The sequence below is a fragment of the Symphalangus syndactylus genome, chromosome 11 (genome assembly GCF_028878055.3).
Source record: "Symphalangus syndactylus isolate Jambi chromosome 11, NHGRI_mSymSyn1-v2.1_pri, whole genome shotgun sequence".
Taxonomy (NCBI): domain Eukaryota; kingdom Metazoa; phylum Chordata; class Mammalia; order Primates; family Hylobatidae; genus Symphalangus; species Symphalangus syndactylus.
This window is the reverse complement of record NC_072433.2, coordinates 37,711,972-37,727,588: the sequence shown is the minus strand read 5'-3', so window position 1 is coordinate 37,727,588 and position 15,617 is coordinate 37,711,972. Positions and strand designations below refer to the sequence as shown.

Genomic DNA, 15,617 nt, shown 5'->3' with positions numbered 1-15,617 from the left:
TTTCTGCATTTCCAACTGAGGTACCAGGTTCATCTCATGGGGGAGTGCCAGACAGTGGGTGCAGGACAGTGGGTGCAGTGCACCATGCGTGAGCCAAAGCAGGGTGAGGCATCACCTCACCCGGGAAGTGCAAGGGGTCAGGGAATTCCCTTTCGTAGTCAAAGAAAGGGGTGACAGAAGGCACCTGGAAAATCGGGTCACTCCCATCCTAATACTGCGCTCTTCCAACGGGCTTAACAAATGGCACACCAGAAGATTATATCCTGCACCTGGTTCAGAGGGTCCTATGCCCACGGAGCCTCACTCATTGCTAGCACAGCAGTCTGAGATCAAACTGCAAGGCAGCAGCAAGGCTGGGGGAGGGGTGCCAGCCATTGCTTAGGCTTGAGTAGGTAAACAAAGTGGCCGGGAAGCTCGAACTGGGTGGAGCCCACCACAGCTCAAGGAGGCCTGCCTACCTCTGTAGGCTCCACCTCTGGGGTCAGGGGACAGACAAACAAAAGACAGCAATAACCTCTGCAGTCTTAAATGTCCCTGTCTGACAGCTTTGAAGAGAGTAGTGGTTTCCCAGCACGCAGCTTGAGATCTGAGAACGGGCAGACTGCCACCTCAAGTGGGTCCCTGACCCCCGAGTAGCCTAACTGGGAGGCACCCCCCAGTAGGGGTGGACTGACACTTCACATGGCCGGGTACTCCTCTGAGACAAAACTTCCAGAGGAAAGATCAGGCAGCAGCATTTGTGGTTCACCAATAACCGCTGTTCTGCAGCCACCGCTGCTGATACCCAGGCAAACAGGGTCTGGAGTGGACCTCCAGTAAACTCCAACAGACCAGCAGCTGAGGGTCCTGACTGTTAGAAGGAAAACTAACAAACAGAAAGGACATCCACACCAAAAACCCATCTGTACGTCACCATCATCAAAGACCAAAGGTAGATAAAACCACAAAGATGGGGAAAATACAGAGCAGAAAAACCGGAAACTCTAAAAATCAGAGCGCCTCTCCTCCTCCAAAGGAACGCAGCTCCTCACCAGCAACGGAACAAAGCTGGACAGAGAATGACTTTGACGAGTTGAGAGAGGAAGGCTTCAGAAGATCAAACTACTCCGAGCTAAAGGAGGAAGTTCGAACCAATGGCAAAGAAATTAAAAACTTTGAAAAAAAATTAGATGAATAGATAACTAGAATAACCAATGCAGAGAAGTCCTTAAAGGACCTGATGGAGCTGAAAACCAAGGTACGAGAACTATGTCACAAACGCACAAGCCTCAGTAACCGATGCAATCAGCTGGAAGAAAGGGTATCAGCGATGGAAGACGAAATGAATGAAATGAAGCATGAAGAGAAGTTTAGAGAAAAAAGAATAAAAAGAAACAAACAAAGCCTCCAAGAAATATGGGACTATGTGAAAAGACCAAATCTACATCTAATTGGTGTACCTGAAAGTGACAGGGAGAATGGAAACAAGTTGGAAAACACTCTGCAGGATATTATCCAGGAGAACTTCCCCAATCTAGCAAGGCAGGCCAACATTCAAATTCAGAAAATACAGAGAATGCCACAGAGATACTCTTCGAGAAGAGCAACTCCAAGACACATAATTGTCAGATTCACCAAAGTTGAAATGAAGGAAAAAGTGTTAAGGGCAGCCAGAGAGAAAAGTCGGGTTACCCACGAAGGGAAGCCCATCAGACTAACAGCGGATCTCTTGGAAGAAACTCTACAAGCCAGAAGAGAGTGGGGGCCAGTATTCAACATTCTTAAAGAAAAGAATTTTCAACCCAGAATTTCATATCCAGCCAAACTAAGCTTCATAAGTAAAGGAGAAATAAAATACTTTACAGACAAGCAAATGCTGAGAGATTTTGTCACCACCAGGCCTGCCCTAAAAGAGCTCCTGAAGGAAGCACTAAACATAGAGAGGAACAACCGGTACCAGCCACTGCAAAAACATGCCAAACTGTAAAGACCATCAAGGCTAGAAAGAAACTGCATCAACTAACAAGCAAAATAACCAACTAACATCATAATGACAGGATCAAATTCACACATAACAATACTAACCTTAAATGTAAATGGGCTAAATGCTCCAATTAAAAGGCACAGACTGGCAAATTGGATAAAGAGTCAAGACCCATCAGTGTGCTGTATTCAGGAAACCCATCTCATGTGCAGAGACACACATAGGCTCAAAATAAAGGGATGGAGGAAGATCTACCAAGCAAATGGAAAACAAAAAAAGGCAGGGGTTGCAATCCTAGTCTCAGATAAAACAGACTTTAAACCAACAAGATCAAAAGACACAAAGAAGGCCATTACATAATGGTAAAGGGATCAATTCAACAAGAAGAACTAACTATCCTAAATATATATGCACCCAATACAGGAGCACCCAGATTCATAAAGTAAGTCCTTAGTGACCTACAAAGAGACTTAGACTCCCACACAATAATAATGGGAGACTTTAACACCCCACTGTCAACATTAGACAGATCAATGAGACAGAAAGTTAACAAGGATATCCAGGAATTGAACTCAGCTCTGCACCAAGTGGACCTAACAGACCTCTACAGAACTCTCCACCCCAAAGCAAAAGAATATACATTCTTCTCAGCGCCACACCAAACCTATTCCAAAATTGACCACATACTTGGGAGTAAAACACTCCTCAGCAAATGTAAAAGAACAGAAATTATAACAAACTGTCTCTCAGACCACAGTGCAATCAAACTAGAACTCAGGATTAAGAAACTCACTCAAAACTGCTCAACTACGTGGAAACTGAACAACCTGCTCCTGAATGACTACTGGGTACATAAAGAAATGAAGGCAGAAATAAAGATGTTCTTTGAAACCAACAAGAACAAAGACACAACATACCAGAATCTCTGGGACACATTTAAAGCAGTGTGTAGAGGGAAATTTATAGCACTAAATTCCCACAAAAGAAAGCAGGAAAGATCTAAAATTGACACCCTAACATCACAATTAAAAGAACTAGAGAAGCAAGAGCAAACACATTCAAAAGCTAGCAGAAGGCAAGAAAAAACTAAGATCAGAGCAGAACTGAAGGGAATAGAGACACAAAAAAACCCTTCAAAAAATCAGTGAATCCAGGAGCTGGTTTTTCGAAAAGATCAACAAAATTGATAGACCGCTAGCAAGATTAATAAAGAAGAAAAGAGAAAAGAATCAAATAGATGCAATAAAAAATGACAAAGGGGATATCACCACCAATCCTACAGAAATAAAAACTACCATCAGAGAATACTACAAACACCTCTACGCAAATAAACTAGAAAATCTAGAAGAAATGGATAAATTCCTCGACACACACACTCTCCCAAGACTAAATCAGGAAGAAGTTGAATCTCTGAATAGACCAATAACAGGTTCTGAAATTGAGGCAATAATTAATAGCTTACCAACCAAAAAAAGTCCAGGACCAGATGGATTCACAGCCGAATTCTACCAGAGGTACAAGGAGGAACTGGTACCATTCCTTCTGAAACTATTCCAATCAATAGAAAAAGAGGGAATCCTCCGTAACTCATTTTATGAGGCCAGCATCATTCTGATACCAAAGCCTGGCACAGACACAACAAAAAAAGAGAATTTTAGACGAATATCCTTGATGAACATAGATGCAAAAATCCTCAATAAAATACTGGCAAACCAAATCCAGCAGCACATCAAAAAGCTTATACACCATGATCAAGTGGGCTTCATCCCTGGGATGCAAGGCTGGTTCAACATACACAAATCAATAAATGTAATCCAGCATATAAACAGAACCAAAGACAAAAACCACGTGATTATCTCAATAGATGCAGAAAAGGCCTTTGACAAAATTCAACAACACTTCATGCTAAAAACTCTCAATAAATTAGGTATTGATGGGACATATCTCAAAATAATAAGAGCTATCTATGACAAACCCACAGCCAATATCATACTGAATGGACAAAAACTGGAAGCATTCCCTTTGAAAACTGGCACAAGACAGGGATGCCCTCTCTCACCACTCCTATTCAACATAGTTTTGGAAGTTCTGGCCAGGGCAATCAGGCAGGAGAAGGAAATAAAGGGCATTCAATTAGGAAAAGAGGAAGTCAAATTGTCCCTGTTTGCAGATGACATGATTGTATATCTAGAAAACCCCATTGTCTCAGCCCAAAATCTCCTTAAGCTGATAAGAAACTTCAGCAAAGTCTCAGGATACAAAATCAATGTGCAAAAATCACAAGCATTCTTATACACCAATAACTGACAGAGAGCCAAATCATGAGTGAACTCCCATTCACAATTGCTTCAAAGAGAATAAAATACCTAGGAATCCAGCTTACAAGGGATGTGAAGGACCTCTTCAAGGAGAACTACAAACCACTGCTCCATGAAATGAAAGAGGATACAAACAAATGGAAGAACATTCCATGCTCATGGGTTGGAAGAATCAATATCATGAAAATGGCCATACTGCCCAAGGTAATTTACAGATTCAATGCCATCCCCATCAAGCTACCAATGACTTTCTTCACAGAATTGGAAAAAACTACTTTAAAGTTCATATGGAACCAAAAAAGAGCCCGCATCGCCAAGTCAATCCTAAGCCAAAAGAACAAAGCTGGAGGCATCACGCTACCTGACTTCAAACTATACTACAAGGCTACAGTAACCAAAACAGCATGGTACTGGTACCACAACAGAGACATAGATCAATGGAACAGAACAGAGCCCTCAGAAATAATGCCGCATATCTACAACTATCTGATCTTTGACAAACCTGACAAAAACAAGAAATGGGGAAAGGATTCCCTATTTAATAAATGGTGCTGGGAAAACTGGCTAGCTATGTCTAGAAAGCTGAAACTGGATCCCTTCCTTACACCTTATACAAAAATTAATTCAAGTTGGATTAAAGACTTACATGTTAGACCTAAAACCATAAAAACCCAGAAGAAAACCTAGGCAATACCATTCAGGACATAGGCGTGGGCAAGGACTTCACGTCTAAAACACCAAAAGCAATGGCAACAAAAGCCAAAATTGACAAATGGGATCTAATTAAACTAAAGAGCTTCCGCACAGCAAAAGAAACTACCATCAGAGTGAACAGGCAACCTACAGAATGGGAGAAAATTTTTGCAATCTACTCATCTGACAAAGGGTTAATATCCAGAATCTACAATGAACTCAAACAAATTTACAAGAAAAAAACAACCCCATCAAAAAGTGGGCGAAGGATATGAACAGACACTTCTCAAAAGAAGACACTTATGCAGCCAAAAAACACATGAAAAAATGCTCATCATCACTGGCCACCAGAGAAATGTAAATCAAAACCACAATGAGATACCATCTCACACCAGTTAGAATGGCGATCATTAAAAAGTCAGGAAACAACACATGCTGGAGAGGATGTGGAGAAATAGGAACACTTTTACACTGTTGGTGGGACTGTAAACTAGTTCAACCATTGTGGAAGTCAGTGTGGTGGTTCCTCAGGGATCTAGAACTAGAAATACCATTCGACCCAGCCATCCCATTACTGGGTATATGCCCAGAGGATTATAAGTCATACTGCTATAAAGACACATGCACACGTATGTTTATTGCAGCACTATTCACAATAGCAAAGACTTGGAACCAAGCCAAATGTCCAACAACGATAGACTGGATTAAGAAAATGTGGCACATATACACCATGGAATACTACGCAGCCATAAAAAGTGATGAGTTCGTGTCCTTTGTAGGGACATGGATGAAGCTGGAAACCATCATTCTCAGCAAACTATCTCAAGGACAAAAAACCAAACACCGCATGTTCTCACTCATAGGTGGGAATTGAACAATGAGAACACATGGACACAGGAAGGGGAACATCACACACTGGCCACTGTTGTGGGGTGGGGGGAGGGGGGAGGGATAGCATTAGAAGATATATCTAATGCTAACTGACGAGTTAATGGGTGCAGCACACCAACATGGCACATGTATACATATGTAACAAACCTGCATGTTGTGCACGTGTATCCTAAAACTTAAAGTATAATAATAATAATTTAAAAAGAAAATTTTAAACAGATAACTTTTTCAGCAGACACTTCGAAAAGAAAATATACAAGTGGCCAATGAGCACATCATCAGGGAAATGCATAGTAAAACCATAATGAGACGTGACTACATACCCACTAAAATTTAAAACACTAACAGTATTGAGAGTTGGTGAGGATGTGGAACAACTGGAACTTTCATACACTGCTGATGGGGTGTGAAATGGAATCATCACTTTGGAAAACAGTTTGGCAGTGTCAAAGTTGAACATATATTTACTATACGACCTAGAAGTTTCACTCTGAGGTATGCAAATAAGAGAAATGAAAACACATTCACAAAAGCCTTGTGTGTAAACACTCATAGCTACTTTATTCACAACAGCCAAAAATGTGAAACAGCCTCAAATTTAGTCAACATGGACAATCAAGTTGTAGTATAGTCTCTACCATAGAATACTACTCAGCAACAAGAAAGTAATAAACAGTATGGGGGATCTTTAAAACATTGTGCTAACCAAAATAGGCTGACACAACAGACTACACCCTTTGTGACTGCATTTTTGTAGAGTTCAAGGGCAGGCAAAACTAATCTATATTAATAGAAATCCAGCAAGTGGCTGCCTGGGTCGGGGGTGGAGGAATTGACTACAAAGGGGCTCAGAGGTATTTCAGAGATATAGAAATGTTCTATATCTTGGTTGTGACAGTGGTTACATGGGTGTATACATTTGTCAAACCTTATCAAACTGAACACTTAAAACAGGGTGTATGTATGTTACACCTCAATAAAGTTGACTTTTTTAACAAGAGGTTTTTGTCCTTCAGGAGGTGTCAATCCAGATGAGGAAACCATATTAGAAACCCAGAGGACTCCCCTGTGGTTCCACATAAGCCAGAAGAGCATTCTACACTACTTTATGCCTTGCATACCTAGGTGCCATGAAGATCCAAGGAGAGGGAGATGGGTGGGGGACTAGTCAGTGTAAGTTTCATGAAGAATCTGATGCATGGAGAGAAGGCTTAGAAAAGAAATAGACTATAGGGTCTTGGAAGCAAGGCAAAGGATTTATAAGGCTGAAAATGGGCATTCTTGGGATCCTGAGTTGGGCGTTGGAAGTGTAAGAGTGCTATGGGTGGGGAATCTGAGGGCAAGAGTCCAGGAAGAAGGCTCTGGAAGGTGGGTAAACACCGACTGATGGAGGTCTGCTCTGGTGAGGTGACCTGGGGATACAAAGGGAGGAGTGGACCCGAGAGCCATTCCAATGAGCACAAGCCCTTGGGGGATGCTGGCTGTCTCTTATAGAACTATAGAACTTTCTGAACTATGGAGAGGATGGAGCTGAGACTCTGAAGTCTATTGCCCTAGCTCCAAGCTGGCTCCACCACAAAAAACTTTGGGAAAATTTCTGAAGCACCGAAACTTTAGCTTTCTCATTTGTAATATGGGATGAATAAAAACTAATGTGCAAGGTTATTGAGAGGATTAGAGGTGAGGCAGATAAAATACCTGGCAGGAAGTAATAATAAATGAAAGAATTATAATTAGTCCTAAGGTTCATCAGAGATTCCTGAGACCCCCTATGAGGTGTCTCCTTCCTTTAGGTCTCAGGGGTGGGGTCACAACTACACTGGATTAGTGAAAAGCAAAACACTAATAAATACATCAATGTACAAGTGTACTCATCATCAAGGACAAGCAACAATAGGTACACGTGTCATTTACATATGTGCAGCACATGGGCAGCAAAAAGAGAAGGAGGTGGGTCCCTGTGTTCCTTTCACTAAAAAACAATGGGTCGGGGCGCCCAACTATGGAAATCTGGGCGAAGGGGTTCATAATTCAGTTTCTCCACTGGGAGAAAGATGCCTTTTTAATCTACAAACTGACGGAAAGTAGCCTACTTACCCTAAAATCTCTGTCATTAAGTGGCCTCCTTGATACTTTGATACAGGTAACTGTGGCTCTCAGGGAATCCTAGGAGACCACTGTTCCAGAATCTCTTCTCCAGGTAGGGGCATGTGTTGCGGGTGTTGGGCAAGCACAAACTTAATAAAGTTGCTCAGATCTAGGGAAGATTATTTTTCCTACATTGAAAAAGACAAGCATTTACTGAGCATCTACTGTTTACAAGGCAGGTAGTGTGTTAAAGGCTTTACCTGAAGTGTCTGGTGTAACCATTCATTTATTCAGCAATTATTTATTGAATTGCAAGAAGGCACTGTGTAAGATGTCAGGGATGCACTGGGGTCAGGTAGACAAGCAAACAGATCACAACAACAGAATGGTAAATATCACAACAGAGTAAGACCAGGGCAGAGAAGCAACACCTAACCTGGTCTTGGCAGAGGAGGGTGTAAGAAATCTTCCCAGAAGGAGTGAAACCTAAGCGGAACACTGAAGCCCAAATGAAAAGTAAGATAATAGGGTGAAGGGGAAGTGTGGATGGAAGGTTGTGGGGGAGTGGAGCATTCCAGGCAAAGGAAAGAGCAAGCCCTAAGGCCTGGCAGTAAGAGAGACAGAGAGTAGTTCATTAGAGGAATTGTTAGCAGTTCACTATGGTTGGAGCAGAAAAATGGCTGCAGCAGTAAACAAAGGTCTGGTCATGAAAGATTGACAGGCCTGGAATCGAGTTACAGATTTAGCAAATGAAAATACAGTTGCTAAATCTGATGAACACTACCTTAGCCAGGTGATCAAGGTCAACATCGACAGTGGTAAGTCATATGAACAGTACAGACCCTTAACGAGATGTGATGAGAATGGCTCTTGACCTCTGTGGTCTTCCTCCCAAAAAAATAATACCCCAGCCTAATCATGAGAAAAACATCCGACAGGCTGAACTGAGGGGCATTCTACAAAACCCCAGACCAGTGCTCCTCAAAACAGTCAAGGTCATCAAAACAAGGGAAGTCTAAAAAACTGTCACAGCCAAGAGGAACTAAGGAGACTTGACAACTAAATATGATACGGTGTCCTGGACAGGATCCTGGAATAGAAAAGGACACTGGGGAAAAACTAAGGAAATCTAATGAAGTATAGACTTTAGTTAATGATAATATATCAATCTTAGTTCATTAATTGTGACAAATGTATCATACTGGCATAAGATTTTTCTTTTAAGAGATGGCGTCTTACTCTGTCACTCAGGCTGGAGTGCAATGGCGCAATCATGGCTCACTGCAGCCTCTAACTCCTGAGCTCAAGCGATCCTCCCACCTCAGCCTCCTGAGCAGCTAGGATTACAAACGTGCACCACTGCACTGGCTTGACGTAATATATTAGTTATAGGGGAAACTGGGTGTGGGGTCTGTGGTAACTCTGTACAATCTTTATATTTTTTTCTGTAAATCTAAAATGATTCTAAAATTAAAAGTTTATTTAAAAATGCAGGTTGCCCAGTTAAATCTGAATTTCAGATAAACAATGATTTTTTTTTTTTTTTAGTGTTAAGTATATCCCATGCAATATTTGGAGCATCATTATACTAAAAAAATTATTCAGTGTTTATCTGAAATTCAAATTTTACTGGGTATCTTGGCAACTCTGCCTGGAAAGGGGTTTACCCTGAGAACAGTAAGAAGGGCAGTGATGAGCTACCGAAGGTCACAGCCAGGATGGCATATGATGTGCCACTTCTACAGCAGATGTACAGGTGACGAAACTGAGGCTTGGTGATTTAGCCAGTCTTCCCACTAGCTTAGTGAGGAAGCAAGGATCTGAACATGGGCCTGCCTCACCCTAAGCCTGTGTCTGTCCATTACACCTCCAGACTTCACAAAACTTTTTCTTTTTTTTTTTTCTTCAACTTTTATTTTAAGCTCTGGGATACATGTGCAGGATGTCCAGGTTTGTTATATAGGTAAACGTGTGACATGGTGGTTTGCTGCACAGATCATCCCATCACCTAGATATTAAGCACAGCATACATTAGCCATTCTTCCTGATTCTCTCCCTCTCCCCACAACCCCTCAGCTCTGACAGGCCCCAGTGTGTGTCATTTCCCCGTATGTGTCCATGTGTTCTCAACATTCAGTTCCCACTTATAAGTAAGAACATGCAGTGTTTGGTTTTCTGTTCCTGCATTAGTTTGCTGAGGATAAGGGCTTCCAACTCCATCCATGTCCCTGCAAAGGACATCACAAAACTTCTTCCAGAAACATCCACCTCCATGAAGAAGAGCATGAATTCACTCTTGCTAGCAAAAAAAAAAAAAAAAAAAAATGAATTGGGGGTCGAGAGCACATATTGAGCCCAGAGGACTCCAGCAAAAGCAGGCAAGTACTCCTGAGCACTAAAACACAGGGCCACACCTCCTGCTGGGCACCAGCTCTCCACGGAGGTCTCCCTCACCCTCTTATCTGCCTTCACCATCACAGTCAAACCAGGGACACTCAGAGCCATGTTGGAAGGGTACTTAGGAGCCATTCATCCAACATCTCCCTTTGGGCAGGATTACCATCAACGGTTGTTGCCGTGAATGTCACCTCCTTGGTTTGGCTCTTAATTCTTGGCTCTTGTTTGTGGCAGTCTTTCCTCACCTTCAATTCCCTGCTTCCAATCTGTTCAGGTGTCAGAAAGCAGTTCACCAAGCTAACTAGACCTACCTGTTAAGTAAAAGTCAGTGGTCTTAAGCAAGGGCCCAGAAGTCTCTTCTGTGTGGAAAGAGAAACTTTGTAATGTGTATTCCTGCTGCTCAGGGATGTTTGGGGCTTACCTCCTCCCCATCTTGTTCCAAATAGATGTGCTGCTTTAGACCTGGGTTCCATAGAAATTAGGTTAAATAACTGCATTTAGCTTAGCACAGCCCAGGAATTACATTAGCGTATTTTAGTAGCACAAGGGAGAATACAGAGGAGCAACAGAAGGGTGACGTGTGCTTGACCGACAGAGTCTCTTGCAGGAAATTACTGACGCCAGCCAGCTGCTCCAGGCCCCTGTCGGGCTGTTTCTCCTCCTCTCCTATCTCTCAGGGGATAGCCATTCTGCTATGGCTTGTCAGCTCTGGAAGACAAAGAGGGTAAAACTCTCAGTCTGCTGAGTGCCTGTCTCTAGCACGTCCCCTCCAGAAGCCACGGCTAAACACAGCCCTGCCAGGAGTGGGGGTGGGACGAAGTGTCCAGCAATCCTCTTTTCTCTAGAAATGGGATTGGAAATGGGGTAATCATCTAAATGGGCAGTCCTGATGAGTCGATAAGCATAACTCCCATTTTATTACGGTGATGAGGCTGCCTGAGCGGGCATAATCCCTCCGCCGGGCTCCAGGCGATTGCCAGGCAGCCAGCCACTACCCCGCCTCTCCACCACGGCTACATTAGTCTGATGGGAAGAGGCTGAGCTCTCCACTGAACTGCATTTCATAATGGCATTTAAAAGCACGGATACTGGGTCACGCTAGAGTCCAGGACACTGCTGGCCAAACTGCCTCTCCCCCTTCATACTGCCCTCCTGCTCCCCCAACCAGTGATGGGGACTACATGGTCAAAATGCAGGGCCACGCTCAGCCAGGTAAGACGAAAAAGATGTCAGGGAAGACCCCAAATTAAAATGGATCAAGAAAATATGATATTAGGTTGGTGCAAGGGTAATTGCAGTTTTTGCCATTGAAAGTATTGGCAAAAACCACAATTACTTTTGCACTAACCTAATACAATGGAAAAACTGTGGATTCTAGCATCCAGCAATCCCACTAACTCTCTGGGAACTCTATTTCCTCATCTGCAGCATGTGATTTGTATGGTTCTTTCCTGCTCTTCCACATAAATTCATAGATTCATGACTCCCCAACCCAGCCAGGAATTCCACCCTTATAGACTAATTCCTTTGTGTTGTAAAGGCTGTTTTATCTTTCATACTTCCCTATTGAAATTATAATTTTCTACTTTATCAATGCACACTTTGTGGGAGAGGAAGACATGTTAGTAGCTGGAAGCAAGGCCCTGAGGGAACAGGACAGGCAAAGGAGGAGTAACCAGGAAGATGCAAAGGGTTCAGGAAGGGAGGTGCAGAGATACTCAAGGCCATGTCATCTGAGAATGGGTGAGGTCCATGTAAAGGGCTGCAGATTAGGGCAGCTGGTTCTGCCGGTGGAGCTCAGGGGCCTGCAAAATAAATCGTATCACGTGTGTATAACTGACTCCTGAAACGAGGCTTCATCTTTACCCTATTCACTCACGTACTCACTCACTGGAAATGTAGTAAAGGCAAACCCAGCAGGATCCTGGAGCTCCCAACCTTCCAGGGAAAACAGACATCAATCAGCCAGGAGGCAATGAGGTACAGAAAAATTAAGACTGCTTTTAGGGCCAAGTGTGGTGGCTCACACCTGAAAGCCCAGCACTATGGGAGGCCAAGGTGGGAGGATCCCTTGAGACCACGAGTTTCAAGACCAGCTTGGGCAACATAGACCTCGTCTATACAAGAAATAAATCAATGAAAATTACCCGGGTATGGGGTGAGTACCCATAGTCCCAGCTACCCAGGTGGCTGTGAGGTTGGAAGATGGCTTGAGCCCAGGAGGTTGATGCTGCGGTGAGCTATGATCATGCCACTGCACTCCAGCTTGAGTGGCAGAGAAAGACCCTGTCTCTAGAAACACAAACAAACAAACAAACAAACAACTAGACTTAGATCATAAAGCTAGGCCCTAGCAGCAGTGCCAGTATTTGATTGTCATATGACATTGAATAAGGCATTTACCATTCTAAGCCACCAAAATAAGGCTAATGCCCACCTTGCACACTCCATGGGCAGGGTTGCCACCGTGCACAACTCTGGGGGGTGCCATGCCCACAGGAGTCTACATGAACTGAGCTCACCAGACCTAGGCAATGCACAACTTGCACAGCCAAATGTAGCAGCCTGACTTCTAGTTAAAATGTCAAATGACATAAGCTACATTAGCCATAAACACTATTAACACAGCTGTATTATTATATCAGTCACATTCTAGAAGAGGGTGTTACATATATAAAACACATATTCTTGAAAAGCTGAAATTTAGTAGCATCAAGTTTTGCATTCTATCCAATTCAACCATTATATCACCCTAGTGTTATCTTTGTCATTCAGACTATAGGAAGCATTAAAAAGAATAGCAAAATAGGTGTGGCTCCAAACCTAGGGTGAGGCAAATACTCGTCCTTATGCATGATGTGTCTCCCTGGTCCCAAGCCCACTTTGCCCTTGGTACTATCAGCCTTTTGAAATATTCTTTATTATAAGACACTCAAGGGATCTCAGTGAAGGCAAGCCACCATGATGGACATCTCAGATCAGGTTAGGAGGACGAGAAATGCCCAACCCAGGAGGAATTTCCCTGGATGTCACACCCTCTCACACATCAACTCACCATCAGCTCAGGGCAGCAGGTCCTGAAAGCACCCTCTCCTACTGTTATGCACTGAATGTCTGTGTCCCCTCCAAATTTGTATGCTGAAATCTAACCCCCAAAGTGATGGTGTTTGGAGGCAGGGCCTCTTTGGGAGGTATTCAGCTCATGAGGGTGGAGCCTTCATGAATGAGATTAATGCCTTTAGAAGAAGAGGTCAGAGAGCTAGCTTGCTCTCTTTCTGCCAGGTGAGGATACAATGAGAGTCAGCTGCTTTCAACACAGAGGAGTCTTCACCGGAACCTGACCATGCTGGCACCCTGCTCTCAGACTTCCCAGCCTCCAGAACTGTGAGAAATAAGTGTCTGTCATTCATAAGCCACTCGGTCCAAGATACTTGGCTACAGCAACCCAAATGGACTCAGATACCTCCCAACCTTCCAACAGGCCACTTTTGCCTGAGAAAGGAAAAAAAACAGAGATTTGTGACTCTGCCATTGCCCACTACTCCACTGACTCCAAATCCCCTCTGATTTTTCCCCTGACCATTGTTGAGGTTCAGGTCAGGCAGGTTAAAAATGTTGAAATAATGTAAAGTTCCTTGATCCCTTGCTGCCCTTACAGGAGGGGAAAGATGGAAATAGAGAATACTAAATGCATTTGTTCCCATCTCCATTCTCATTCACTGTCCTGATTCCCATCATCTGCATCAGATGCCTCCTAATGTGTCTCCCTGGTCCCAAGACACGTTACCCTCCACACCTCCACCCCACACTCCTCTCAGAGCTTCTGCTCTAAAACACAGCTCTTGGCTAGTCACGTCCTTGGGTTGCAGGCTGCACGGTGCCCCTGTACCTAGAGGGCACCATCTCAGGCATAGGCTTGTTCCCAACCTCACCTCTAGCTGCTTCCTCTCACATAACCAACATGGCAGCCCCAAGGGGTGGCTCTCTGTTCCCAAACAACCCTCATGTATCTATTCATTCAATGAATGTTTACTTGAGAGTCTAAGGTGTATTGGGGCACTGCACTGGGCACTGGAAATGTAGTAAAGGCAAACCCAGCAGGATCCTGGAGCTCCCAACCTTCCAGGGAAAACAGACATCAATCAGATAACCACAAAAATAAATGTGTGGTTACAAACCATGATATTTGATAAGGAAATGTGCTCTGAGATGTACTAGGCAGAAGGGCTGAAGCAGTCAGGGGGATCCAGGGAGGTTTCCCTGAAGAAGTGGTATTTGAGCTGAAACCTAAAAAATGAGAAGGGATGAATTAGGTAATGGGGGTGGGAGGGGAGGGTGGCAGCAACAGGAGAAAATATTCCAGGCTGAGGGGGCTACCTGGGCTGGGGGCCTGTGAGCAGACTTGTGCCACTCGGGACAGGGCTGGGGGCACTGGGAAGGTCTCCAGGGGCCAGATCATGAGGGGCCTTAGAGGCCCTGCTGAGGATTTGAGTCTTTATCCTAAGAGAAATTAGAAGGCATTAAGGGGTTTTAAGCATTGGGAGGGAGGTAGTTTGGGGACCATGTGACGTGAGCAGATTTGTATTTCAGAATGGTCATTCCAGCTGCAGTGAGAAGGGGCTGGAGGGCTCAGGGTGGATGTGGGAGGTCCATTGAGGAAGTAGATATTGCCTCCATTCCAGGCAAGACACATGGATGCCAACTTGGACTGGGAGCTGAGAATGGGGCAAATGAACTGACCAAGCCAGTTTACCAAGGCAGATGGATGGGTGGTGCCATCTGGAAAGATGGAGCACCAGAAGATGATTGGATTTGGGTGAAAAGATCCTGAGATCTGTTTGGGACAGAATGGGTCTAGGGAGACTTTGAAGCTTCCAAGTGGAAATAACAGTGATGGATGGGTCTGGGATGGAGACACGCATTTTGAGAGTCATCTGCACACAGACTGCAGTGGAAGATATGGACATGAACCAGATTGCTTTATATCACCACTTAAAGCCACCTTCTCTCTCCAGTCACTCCACCTGTGCCTGCCCCCATGCAGGGAGACAGGTCTCTGCTGCCTCATGGTGACCCCATAGGCCACTGTACGAGCTCCTGCTGCTACAGTGCCTCTTGTATTGTTTTTTTTTTTTTTTTTTTTTTTTTTTGAGAAGGAGTCTCGCTCTTTCACCCAGGCTGGAGTGCAGTGGCGCGATCTCGGCTCACTGCAGGCTCCGTTCTCCAGGGTTCACGCCATTCTCCTGCCTCAGCCTCCCGCGTAGCTG

General features: G+C 44.0%; 1 long non-coding RNA gene across 2 annotated transcripts in view; it reads right to left on the bottom strand.

The window, feature by feature from the left end:
- Nucleotides 1-6,579: 6,579 nt before the first annotated feature.
- The window catches only part of LOC134731713 (uncharacterized), a 92,518-nt gene continuing 83,480 nt past the window's right edge, over nt 6,580-15,617 (bottom strand). The window contains exons 2-4 of one of the 2 annotated variants that reach the window (XR_010114208.1): nt 12,498-12,642; nt 10,514-11,058; nt 6,580-10,252 (exon numbers count right to left, since the gene is read on the bottom strand). This is a non-coding gene — a long non-coding RNA (uncharacterized lncRNA). Of the gene's footprint in view, nt 10,253-10,288; nt 11,059-12,497; nt 12,643-15,617 lie in introns of those variants that run through there. The other variant, XR_010114207.1, reaches the window with a different exon arrangement.